Here is a 13,544-nt window from a genome sequence, read left to right on the forward strand (position 1 = left end):
GAGCCTGGAGGGTGCTCACCAGGAGCACAAACTGGTAACCCCACTGCTTGCTGGTTGACCCAAACCCCCTGAAGACCGGGTCGCCAAGAACGTCTCTTGATGGCCCAACGCAGCAAGCCTGGAGGCAGTGCATGATCGACCCAATAGCTATCTCTGCCCGTGGGAATCAAGGCATAGACATCATCTCGAGCTTGCAGATCAGTATGTGCAAGAAGAGCCCGTTGACGCCTTTCTTTGACTTGCGCTTTTTCTTGTGTTTCCTACGCCTGTTGACCAAACCCACGATGCCGGTCTCGTCATTGTCCGAACTGGGAGACAATGACGAAGTCGAGCCGCTAGAGCTGGTGGATGACAATACTCTTGAAAGCTGAGTCGCTGCAGTCGATCTGTTCCTGGCTGATGAAGGTGCTTGGCTAGATGCTGGATCTCCAGAGGAACTGGCCGACTCTTGAAGGGGCGGAACATCTGGAGCACGCAGGTGGCAGGGCAATGTGGCTCTGGAAATCAGCTCGATGATAGATTGAGACAAATTTGTCATCGCAGATTCGGACTACTATGGAACAGCAGAAGATGGCCTGTGTTGTGAAGCTCTGGATGCCGCACTGTTCATAGAACATGCGTCCTGCATGGTTCCTGAAGAGGGATTGCAGGTGCACCCTTGAGCCAGCACCTGCTGGGATCCCCCAGTTCGTCCAGACTGGCCACCAATAGCTGGGGTAGAAGCAGCCTTTGAACACGGAGCTTTGTTGGACATGGTAAAAAGAGTGCAAACAAAGGCTAAATAGCAGTGTGGAGAAAAATGCAAAAGGAGGCTGAGAGAGTGTGACCAATTTTGTCAAAATTGAAAGGCAGGAAAATAATGGTCCAAAATCAAAAACAAAGTAAACATGCAGTATGAGGCTGAGAGGAGAGATAAATTAAACAGCCATAGCAATGAAACCGACATGGACCCCCAGAGAGTGCTGCCACCCATAGGACCCCCGGCCCTGCCCACACTTGTGATAACCAAAACTCTGTCCATTTAGTTTTTCACAGGCTATATGGCAAATCAAGCAGTACAATATGTTCAGTGTATGGTACCCTGGATTCTTAGGATTCTTATATGACTTGTTGGTACCCTGGATTCTTAGGAGCTTATCATACAGGCCCTGGAGAATGAGCCCGGCCCAGAACGGAAGGGGCAGGAAGGGAACGGAACAGGGATGTCAATTTTTTACCACATGGGGGAGCACTGCGAGGATACCGCTGATGCGGCAGAAGTCTCCAATCCATTCCTCAACCATCCCACAAGAGGCGACTTTCAGGATCGTTCTTGGGGAACAGATTGGGGACTTCCAGCAGCATTGGCAGCATTTTCCCATGCAGTAAAATGGGCAATATCTCCATTCTGTTCCCTTCCTGCCCCTTTCCATTCGGCGCAGAGCCCATTACCCAGGGCCTGTGCAATAAACTCCAATATTTGGAAATACAAAAAGCCATAAACCAAACCAAAGAGGATTTTGATTGCAACCCACCCTTCTGCCCTATTTGCAGTGTGAACCTAGTTGGTCACTTTGGGGTCGGGTAGGAATTTTATCTCCTTTTCTCGGTTTCTCCCGTCCTACTTCATACTGTGTTTAGGGTCTAGCAATTAGCCAAGAAAGGTCTCTAAATAGATTTTCATTGGCCGAAAAGGGGTGTGTGTGTAAAGAACAGTTTGGGGTACACCTTGGCACCCCCTTGTGGTGAAAGGTTAGGCTCTGGAACAGCCTTTACAGGTCAAGGGAGCTGGGGTTGTAAAGGAACCTGTGTTTGTGGGAGACATGAGATTTTTTGCTCTCTCTTACTAACTAGTGGGATTTTGGGAGAGAGTGCCTTATGTTTACCTTCCAAAATGACTGGCTGAAGATACAATCTGAATTCTCAGATCACCCTTGGGGTCTGGTGTTGTCGCCCAATGGGAAAGCTGAAGAGATTGTTTTGTATTGACACCTGGCTTCAACTGGACCTGCATCAAGATTCTCCCTCTATTTCATATCTCTCAAGAGTTTAAGAAGTCATTGTTAAATAGGCTATAGATCAAACAAATGGTCCTTTATTTCATCCATTTTACGTATCTGGTCACTTTATTTCATGCTTGAGCATCAGTGTTCTATCGGTGTCTGAGAATCAGCCATCCTTGTCCACAACAAGGCATCTATAGAATCGCTGCAGCCCTAGCACATGTGTATACAATGTATACTCAGGAATGGTGACATTGGGAATAGCATAGTAAAAATAAGAATAAAAAATAGCATGGTAAGAAAAAAAAAACACTTTCTGGGTGGCAATAAAATGCTGGTGGTGGTACCAGAAATTGGAAATGAATAGTCCAGGACAATACGAGTGATGTCTGCTTATTTTAAAAAGCAGAAGGGAGATAACTACCACTACAAATACCACAGCCACATTAGTCCTATCTGTAGGAGCCTTATATATTTTACATTTTGTGATATAAACAGAAGGTTTATATAGAGTTCATAAATAAATTGTCATAATTCTAGTTAACTGCTACAGTTATAGTTAATAAGTAGAGATTTTATAAAATATTTTGTTTAAAATAAATGGTAATTGAGAACCACGAAGCATAAAAGGAATCAGCTATAGTTACAGCTTCTAATGTGATGACTTCTCTCCCTAGACAGTTGACCACAAATATGGCTGCAAAACTTGTATTCTCTCTGAAACTGCATATATCATTTGCTGCTGGTGGATATCTTGAAATTGTATTTTATTGCAATAGGTTGCCTTAAAAGTTGTTTTCATCCATACAATTTCATTAATGTTGCCATCTCTTTTTTAATGCTGTGAGCTGCTTGGAGAAGCTTATGATCTTGAACAGTGGTGCAAGTATGAAATGGATGAATGAATGAATGAATGAACAAATGACTGAATGACTAAATAAATATAGCCTTTAGAGGCCCATCTAAAGACAGGATACATTATCTTTGCCCAGCCCCTTAGAAAACCAACAATAATTCAGTCTTTTCAAAAAGAAGGGAACAACATATTTATAACAGGAAAAAATGTTCTTCAAAAACCCATGTTTGTCATGTAATATTAACAAGGCTGAATTATGCTTCATAAATATGTAATATCTGTTTGTTTAGTAGATGATATTTCAGTTGACAAATGATGATCCGGTTTTAATTGTAACCATAAATAGAATTAAAAATATAATTTAAATAGACTTCAAAAAGGAGCTGTGCTGCTTCCACTATTTCTGAAAACAAGAATGTTCCTTCTCTTTCCCCAACTTTTCTCAGGTGTCTGTAGTTCTTCCATGAGGATTTTTTTTTCTATTGTGCCATTTTTTTTACACAATAGAATGGCAATCCTTTAGTACTTATATGTGATTAAATCTCATTAAACTCAAATAGGCCTGATAACTATGTTACTCAGGATTGCTATTCTATATCTGCATAGTTAGATGTTTTCTGTATGACTATAAGGCCAGTAAGCTCAATAGGCCTTACATCTGTATAAACAATAGCACTGGAAAACTTTCTTCCAACTAATTTTTATATGACTTCATTTCTATAATTACACAGGATAAATGGTGCTACTATGCCTCCAGTTTTGTCCCATGGCTGAAAATCTTCTGGGAACAGCTCCATCCCTACTCCCCACATTTATTAGGTGTGGGTGGGTGCAGGATGGGGAAAGAAACAGCAGCCATCTTTTCCTTAAAAAGTGCAAACTACTTCTTCATTCCTGGATGTCCAAAAACAGTTGGACAGGCACCTACCTTGCCTGGCCCAGCAGGAGATGAGGAGTAAGGGAAGTGCCCTTTTGCTCCCTATGGAAATGTATTCTGCAACATGGTACATGGTAAAGTCATTCTGAAATGTCTTTAAATAATCCATATTGGCCAAGAATTTGTATCTGTAGCTGATGCATGCATGTCTGATATAGCTAAAGATATTTCTTTTTTTAAACACAAAGCTGAATAGAAAGATTAAAAGTTGAAATTCTTTTGACAAAACATCTAAATGGATCTTAAACCAGTGTGGATTCATACTAATTTCAAAATCTTTATACCTGTAACCAATCTCTCTCTTTCTTTCTTTCTCTCGCTCTCATCTCTATCTATCTATCTATCTATCTATCTATCTATCTATCTATCTATCATAGTGTGTGCATGCACATGAACAATTTCTTTATAGCAGTGATGGAGACAGTATGGACTTGAACTTCCATCAACTTGAAAGTTAAGGAATTGTGGGGTTAGAACTAGAGAGCTGGTTTCTCCACTTTGCAGCTTCTAATAATGAGAAATCTTCAGAGAATTTTTAAACATGCCTTTCTTTTGCAACCCACGAGCAGGAATAAACTCTTCTAGAACATGGCCACATAGCCCGAAAAACCCTCAAAAAACTATGGATGCCAGCCATGAAAGCCTTTGATTTCACATGCTTTTATTTTGTTCCTATAGATGTGGTTTTTTTAGAAATCCATGAAATTCACAGTCTGGTTAAACCACAGGATTTGGATTTAAACTGATTTGCATCTCATTCAGATTCAGGGCAGGAGTTTTTGTATTATGCTTATAGCTATTCTTGTAATTTTTCTATAGAGACTTCTTAAATAAACTGTGTAAATGCCATTAAGATAGAGATAAATTCACAGAAGCTGTGAAATGTTTGCAGATGTTCCAGAAAAAAACAATTCATTCCAATTATCTATTCCTAGTGTCTTGTTTTAATTAGATGCAGTACAGATAACTCATCCTTGTTATACATATATATTAAACCATGTTAGCAGCAAAATTGGAATGTGATTCTGATCCATCAAAAGCACTGGTAATGTCATCACTTGTTTGAATGAGATATATATACCTAAACTCACTTCAGTAAAAATGAAATTTATATTGACAGATAAAGTACATTTTCTAAGTTGAGACATCAATTATCATAGCTAAATGACTGTAAGAAAGGGAACTCAGTGTAAAAAGAGGGGGCAGAGGTTAGAGTTAGTGGCTGCTAAATATAGAAGTAAAGGAATGAGTGGGAGATTCCATATCTTTATTAAAAATTTTAAGGCAAGGATGGGACCAGAACTTCTATCAGCTTTTGTCAATAGTGATGGATTGCAGAAGTTACAATCCAACGCTACCTGGACAGTCACTCATTCACCAACCAGGCATTAGTGGTTTTGTCACAGCAGGATTGTCTGGAACCTAAAATACATATAAAACCTGTTAGAGCCAAATCCAAATCCAACCTGTTAGAGCCAGTCTCCTCCTACACTTCATTTGAAGACTAATGGCAAACAATGTGGCATAAACATCAAGACAGCTATAGAGAATAATAATAATAATAATAATAATAATAACAACAACAACACTTTTATTTATATCCCACTTTTTGTTACCACAATCAAAGCGGCGTACAACCTTTAAAAAATACAACAATATACCAAATCCCCCCCCCCCCCCCGTTTGCTGATTTATACTCCCCCCCCATACAACTGTTATAAGGCAGCAAGGAGAAGATCGAGAAATTGATTTATCTGGCACTCATTTGTATAGCATGTTTTAAAGACTCAGGAGTACTAAGATTGTAGATCTAAAACTTCATCTACCCTACGATAGCCCATGGAAGACAAAAAGTTTTTAAAAATGCTTTTTTCAAATATTAATAAAATTTGGAGAGAATCTCAATTAATTTGAATATTTTTATGTTAACAAATGAAGAAAAATATTGTGTATAAAGAGATGAGAATACTATGAAATCAAAGTAAAGGGGGGAACTAATAAAAGAGAGAGATGTTAAAGGAGAGTAGAATAGAAAGCTATAGGGCTATGATAAGAATAAATAAAACTTACAGTATGGAATGGAGGTCAGTCTGCGTAGAGGCTGGATCGTCCTTGCCTCATTCTTCATGTACAACTTCACTGTAACCTCCAAAAAGACCATTCAGAGAGTTTTGGAACCTAACAGACACTATGATTTATGCCATTTGGTGTTGCAGTTAGAGTGAAGGATTGCTCAAAATCAGTTGAATGGATCTTGTAACATCCATTGACATTTCTGATTAGGGAATATTTATCCAGCCTGCTGTAACTCCACAAGACCCTTTTGAGTAGATCCCCTGATCCATGAGAAAAGCTTATGCAAGGTATCTTATACTTGCTGCAAAGGGGGGGGGGGGGGAGGGCGGTAAACAAAAAAAAAGCAAGAGAAAAATATTTTGCATAAGCTTGTTTTCATATTCCACACCTTTGGCTATTCTTTGAAAATATGAGAAGAAATTAGACAAAGAAGAAAGAAGAGCTCTAGATTAGATTCAGATTTAGATTCCATTTAGCTTTGCCTGCCTACAGGGGCATCTATTCCCTAGTGGCATGTGGATTATCCTGTGAGTTTTTAATCTATTGATATTTTCATTAGGTTCTTAAAAAGTATTTCATGTGTTTAAGATCTGTATATGAAGACTTTCCCCAATATGGCATTTTTCAGATATATAGAACTCTTAACTTCCATAATCCCCAGATAGCACAATTGGATATGTGGCTGGAGATGATCGCTGTTGTCATCAAACATACTGCGAAAGAAATCATATTGTGGGAACCTGAATACTAAGACAAAAGGTATAAATAATTGAGGATTAATAAATATAGGGATGATTGTCCAACAAATATAAGGATGATTGTCCAACAAAGGATAGAGGATAAGAGAAATCTGCCTCATTTGTCTATATTCAAGAATCAAGAAAGTTTGCTTTGTATAGTACACAAGATCTAACGAAGCCAAAAGAATGATGGAGGCAAGAAGGATGTGGAGAGAAAAACTCACTGAAAGAATAAAGATATTTGTGATATTGAAAGCAAGGCTAAATTTCACTCACCAGTTCATGATCAACAGCCAAATATTTCACTACAGTTTTTCTAGTGTTCTGTACAATTAATCTTCATTTCCATCCATCTGTTCTTCCTTCCTGTCTCCCTACCTAGGCTCACTGGATCACTAGGATCTTGCACATATCGATCCCTTCACTTGCAAACTCATGGTTCCAACTTGCCTTACATCTGTTGACTGGATATTTGTATTCTTGGTGTTCTGTCAGGTAATCCTGATAAAAGCCCATGAAACACGAAAGGTCATAAATCTACTTACATCAAATAAAAAAGACAAAAATCCTAGTTATTTCAGACACATCAGTACAGCAGTCAAGTCTTTTGTAGATTTCCTATTATATTTCTAATCTTTAAGCTGCTTTTTCTGCAGCAAGTCCCTTTGTTCCATTGGTGCATCTCTTTACACTGGCACATTGCATTGAGTATCAATCTCTATGACAAGTAAGCAAGCAAATGACTGTTCTGCCTTATAAACAAAGCAATGTGGTCTATAGTAATCATAAAAGTTAATACATAGACATAATGTAGACAGGAATATGGTCCAGTGATCATGACAAAAAGCAACAAATCATTCTGCCTATTGAGATGAAAAAAAACTTCAGCAAAACTAAAAGGTTTCAAGGTTCCAATGTGTGGTTTGCTAGTTTGATTTACACTATAGCTGATATTACCTAAGTGCACTAGTTTAGGTTTCCACAAGTACCATATATCAAAGTAAATACTTAGGTTTTAGTGCAGCTGCATTTCCTTTTTAAAAAGGATTTACAAAATAAATACATTTTGTGGTCACAAAGAGTGACAAAATATTTGGATCTTGCAATAAAAAGCTATCCAAGCACAGTACAGTAATGTGAAAATAGCCACATGTACTTTTTAGGTCAGTTTTTGTTTGCCAACTATGAAGCCCCCTTTTTTGTGTACAGCCAAACTACACATCTGATTTCCACAAGGGAACACTCCCAACAGCTCAGGAAACATTCCCATGAATAAATATTTTTGGATGCTACTTATCCTTGGAAAAGGTATAACTGGTGAGTAGAGCATGAAAATGAAAAAGATATTTCTTTCGGATAAATGTGAATTTTCCTCTATCTCAAATTAAATCTAAATGAAGAAATTCGGGACCTGTAATTCCCTATTCCAGGATGAGCTTCAACAAACCTCCACAGTCTAGGTGCTCTTGCTTTTCTGAATGCCTATTTTCAAAGTCATGATTTTACCCTGGTTTTGCTATCACATCTTTATGTTAGAAGCAGGATTCACAGGTAGTAGTTGGTTCCAAATAGAATGATATCTACTTAAAGATACAGAGGCGCGTTACAGACCGCCCCTTTGGGGCAGCCTGTAGGCGCTCCTTTCCCTGCTGGATCGGGGCCTCAGCTGGGGCCCCGATCCGCCACTTTCCAGGACACTCGGTGGCGGTGGGGGGGAGGAGAAAGGGGCCACTCTGCTCCTTTCTCCCTTGCGTCACTGGCGCAGCCATCTAAAGGCTGCACCAGTGACACAAATCGTGGAAGGAGCTCCATTTCGGAGCTCCTTCTAGCGCTGTGGAAAGGGCGCTCTATGTGCCCTTGCGCGGCACATAGACGTCACGTCCACGCCACCCCGTTTGGAGGTGGCGTGTTCGTGATGTCATAATGGCGGCCCCCGTGTGGAACAGGTGCCGCCATTTTGTACATCCTGGGGACGTATTAGGGTTAGGTGCATGCATAAGGCATGCACTTTCCCTAACCCTAGTACATCCCCAGGACGTACTTTACGCCCGTCTGTAACGGGCCAGAGTATAGGTTGGACATAACAAGAGATTCCATCAGCTATGTATGGAAAGAACAGTCCAGGCATAGTATGACTACCTCAGAAGAATAAGAAGTCTTGCTAGAAATGAGTTTCTGAGGATGGGATGAAATTCTCCTGTTACTGAACTTCAAGTTAAAACCATGGCTTCTAGTAAACAAAAACATATTTCCAGAGTAGGAAATGAAATGTAGGGACCGGTATGTTATGGAAAAGATGTGACCTCTTTTGATTCCCCTAATTGGCATGGAAAATAATTTGTGGCTGTCCTCATTTTTGCTCAGGGAAACTAGGAAAAGTCTTGAGCCAGTCCAAATGAAGTTCTTTTGAAGATCTCCAAGGTCCTTCTTTCCAGTCCAAAAAAAAAAAAAAAGTAAAATGCCATCTATTTCCCTCCAGTTATTCTACAGCGTGTAATTTCAGCCACTACCATGACTGGCAAAGGTAATCCATACTTTACCTTTGGGAAATGTCCACCACTTTATCTTTCATTGCCTTCACGTACCCTAATGAAAAGTGAAAAGGCAGGCCCAACTCCATCAGGACTAGCCTCTCTCCATGCCAACTGTCATCAACCAGCCTAGAAGGGAGTGAAAAGCCAGGGCCAGCTCGACTGGGCCTGGCCTTGATTAAAAAGAAGAGCCCGCTCTGTCTTGGTCCGGGCCTCAGAGGGAGAGAAAAAAATGCTGGACCTGATCCCCTTCCCCACCACCATTCCCTTCTCCTTTTGTGTTGTGTCTTTTTAGGTTGTAAGCCTGAGGGCAGGGAACTGTCTAATTAAAAATAATAGTAATTGTAAGCCACTCTGGGAGCCTCTAGGGCTGAAGTGTGGGGTATAAATACCATAAATAAAATAAAATAATAAATAATGTCATACCTGTTTCTCCCTCCTTAAGCACAGGGGAAGGGAGAGATTGAGGAATTAAACAGACTGCCCCTTTGTGCTGCTGTCTTGGCAGCTTCAGAGTGCAGCGTTTTGAGGATACACACTATGAAGCTGCCCTTGGTTGCAAGGGAGATAAGGGAAACTAAGTGGGAGCTGCTTAACTAGGGCCGCATGCAGTTTGTGGCAACAAATTGTGTACTCCATCCTAAGAAAATTCAGACAACTAAGGTCCAAAACACACTGCAGACTGTTTTAATTACTGTTAGTAATGGATTTATTTGACCAAGCATTTGCCACTATCATTTCCCATTGTCATTTTCCTTTTAATTTTCAATGTCTCTGTCCAAATTTTGATTAATTCTCATAAAAAAACCTAAATAAAATGAAATGCTCACCCATCCCTGACCTTTTCAGATCAGTTCAGCTGTAGAGGTAAAAATAAATAATCAAGGAATCAAAGCTTTGACTCCTGTATTCTCCATTTTAAACACTCAAAATCATAGCTCCAAAATTTATTCTTCACTATAGATGTATTCCCCCATATGATGCAAAAAGTCTTTAGAAAAGTCATATTTCTGTTCAGTCATGTAAGCTAAGGCATTAACATCTCGTTAGTGTAAGGGAGAAGTTACCATTTTGTGACACAATTTCCCCTTTAAGTAAATAACATTTAGAGAATAGCATGCCACCAGTATCATTTAAGCATTTTTGAAAGAAGGGTTTATTATCATCTTGTTAATTCAATGACTGCATATAATTTAGGTAATAATTGCATAGAGATGCATTTGCCTCTTTCCTTGGCTTTTTAGAAGAAGTTAAAATGAGAAATCCTGCCCTTCTGTAACATTTGGTGGCTATGATTACTCCTAAATTTATTCATAACTGCTCTCATCTTTAAATTAAGTCCAGCAATACATAGATGTTTATTTATTTATTTTTAAAATGAACATTTAGCATAAAATAATTGAGGTACACATTTACAGAGTCCGACGGGGTTCTGCCAATAGAAATTCCTTTGATTAACACCATTTTGCCAAAGGAGAGGCACATGTCTTAAGGAACATTTCCTCCACTTGTTTTCACCTAGAACCAATTAATCATGGTTTGCTGTCAAGCACCTACATAATTCACAACATGAGAAGTGGAAAACTGGGAGACCCTATGAATAAATAAAAAGTGACACTGAGGGTTCATACACAAACAAGTGCTGTATCAGAACATCTGCTGGAGGAAAAAATGGAACAGTACACATGCAATGGTTTTTACTTTCTGCAAGTAAAGATTGCCCTACTTGCAATGTTTTTGTTTGCTAAGGGTACTATAGATACAAACTATGGCAACCTTATTCCCCCACCATATAGCCTTATGGGATTGTTAGTTGAACACCATTCCAATTTACATTGACATATACATTTGCCGATAGAGGTGATGTAGAGGAGACTGAAAAAAACCTAGCCAGGAATCAACACAATAATTAGACATTTTTAGAACTGCATAAAACACTGTGAAAGTTTTTTTTTAAAAAAAAACAGTATGTGTGGGGTAGACTTTGGGGAACATGAAGGAAGCGGCATTAGCTAGAAGCATGTGTTTTAATGAACAATCAATAACATTTTCACACCATTTCGTCAGCCAAGGAAGCTGACCCTTCACATTTTCATCCTTTCTAAGAAAGTGGCTGGAAGTGGTGCTTAAGACTAGACCACACTAAAGAGCCTTTTGGATCTAATTGTGTCTCTGAAAATTATATCCCAAACAAGCCTTCTCCTGCTTTTTCTGCCTACTGTGCAATATTTTTATGTTCATTGCCATTACTTCCTTCAGTGTCATTAATTTTTAGGGTACTTAAAATACAGCATCTTGCCTCCAAAGAGAATGTAGTACTATTTAAAACTATGGAAAAATTATAATAGTTTCTCAAGTTATGCAAAAAATTCACTATGGTTCTCTCTTGACCCTCCTGACACCCTGGAGAGTTTCAGGCAGACTTCAATGAGATGAGATTTTCACTTTATTTTTCTCTTTCCAATAGCAAGGAAAGAAAAGTCCTAGGGTTACTACAGTGAAAAAGGCCTTTCTTTCTTGAACCAGGAATACAGTAGTAGCTCACTTTCAAGTCAGACTTCCTTTGGTCTTGCGCATTTGAGGCAGATCTTTAATGACATTCTAATGTGGCTTATTGCATTTAATTATTTTTATGGCTAGAAGAACTGTAATTTGCCCTGCTGTGTTCTTTGTTTAGGCCACTTCTGACCTTCACTTTGAAATTGCTCAGTTAAAGCTGTTCTTGTATTTTAATCTACAGCAAGACAGGGAAAAATATGAAAAGTCTTACTGCCTCCAAAGAAGAAGAGATGTATAATTATATGGAACCCTTTACTTCCCCACCCTAAAATCTTTTTAAAAATGGTTTGCATTTACAAAAATAAAACTTAAACTGCCATGGATAACACATATATGACTGAGTTTGAGGATTTAAAACAAAAACATTAGGGACAGATTAAACCATGGACAGGGAATGCATGCTACCATAAACTCCACCATCCAATGCCACTACACCCCAGTTGTCTTGAAAAACTTCAGTGTGAAGATCTGTAAAGGTTTTTTTAAGCATGTTTAGCTAGTACATTTAACAGATATTCTGTGAATAAAAGTGGGATAAAGGATCTGTACTGTGGGGGCTTGGTAAATGAATTAAGCTTAGTGTGCTTGCAAATGTTGTAGATTATTACACTGGCTCCACAAAGATCTAGAATGCAGTTGGTTGTAGATTGATGGTGAAAGTGGGATTTCTGCATAGTCTTCTGATCCCCTCCACACTTTACCCATACTAAGGTGCTGGCCCATGTTCCGATATGACTTTCATATTACCTGTAATATTCAAAGTGTTGCTGCCAGTAAACGGACCTGCAACACAATTATTTTTCTACATCTTTCCTTCCTGCTCTTGCGTAGGGAGTCAGCCAGCCAGCTATGCCCTCATCCTGAATCCTATAGTTCATCTCTTCTTCACACCATCTCCATTTTTTGTTTTGCAGCTTTCACCAGAACATGAGCAAATTTGGGGTCCTGTGTAAGTAGGCTGGCAAAAGCACTATATGTTATACATTGAAATTGATAGGAACCAGGCTATGCTAAAGAATCCTATCCTCAAAATATGTTCAACTCCTTTAAAATGCTGGATTAAACCTGTAGTGGTTACACAACCCCATTAACAGGGAAGCTACTAGCCACAACTGCACTGAACGTTGGCTATTGGGACTGCTCTATGCTTATTAGGTTTTTTTTTTTTTAAAAAAAAACAAAAAACAAAATGTTTATCTAAATATTTGTCTGTATCAAAATATCTCAGGGGAGATCTTTCTAGAGGGGCTTTTCTCTGATGTATAATGGGGATAAAATCCTCTAGAAAAATCTGTGATCTGTTTAGATGTACAGGATTTAAATATTTAGATAAATACTTTTTATTGCCCCGCAATACTCCATTTTGTTTCTCCATGCCCTATTTTGGCCAATTTTTGTTGGCACTCACTACCTGGATTTCTCTTAGAATGAGTGGCTGAGTTAGGTTTTTTAAAAAATGGGAATTTCATTCACATGGAATAGAATATTTATCTAACCAGTCTCATCAGATAAAATGTTCACTAAATTTGTAACAATGTGAGTATAACCTGCCTTATATATCTAATGATAACTTGGTTAATTATCATACTATTACCCATTTCAGATATCATATCATATCCAGTGTGAAGACTCAAAATCTATGCTTATCACTTCAGAAACTGAATTAGTGTAGGATTACTCCTTAATCAATTACAGAACAAACAATTAACCTGCCAATGCATCTAATGCTAACTGTCTATCAGACCTGAATAAACTCAGAACCAATGTGCATCAAAGAGTCCAAGGTTTTGAAACAGCAGAGAACATTATTGAATACACATAGTCAGTATTCACCTGTCAGTGTTGAAGCCAAAACTGCCCCCA

This window comes from Sceloporus occidentalis, unplaced genomic scaffold (genome assembly GCF_023333645.1).
Source record: "Sceloporus occidentalis isolate IW3139 unplaced genomic scaffold, rSceOcc1.0.p SCAF_3, whole genome shotgun sequence".
NCBI classification, from domain to species: Eukaryota; Metazoa; Chordata; class Lepidosauria; order Squamata; family Phrynosomatidae; genus Sceloporus; species Sceloporus occidentalis.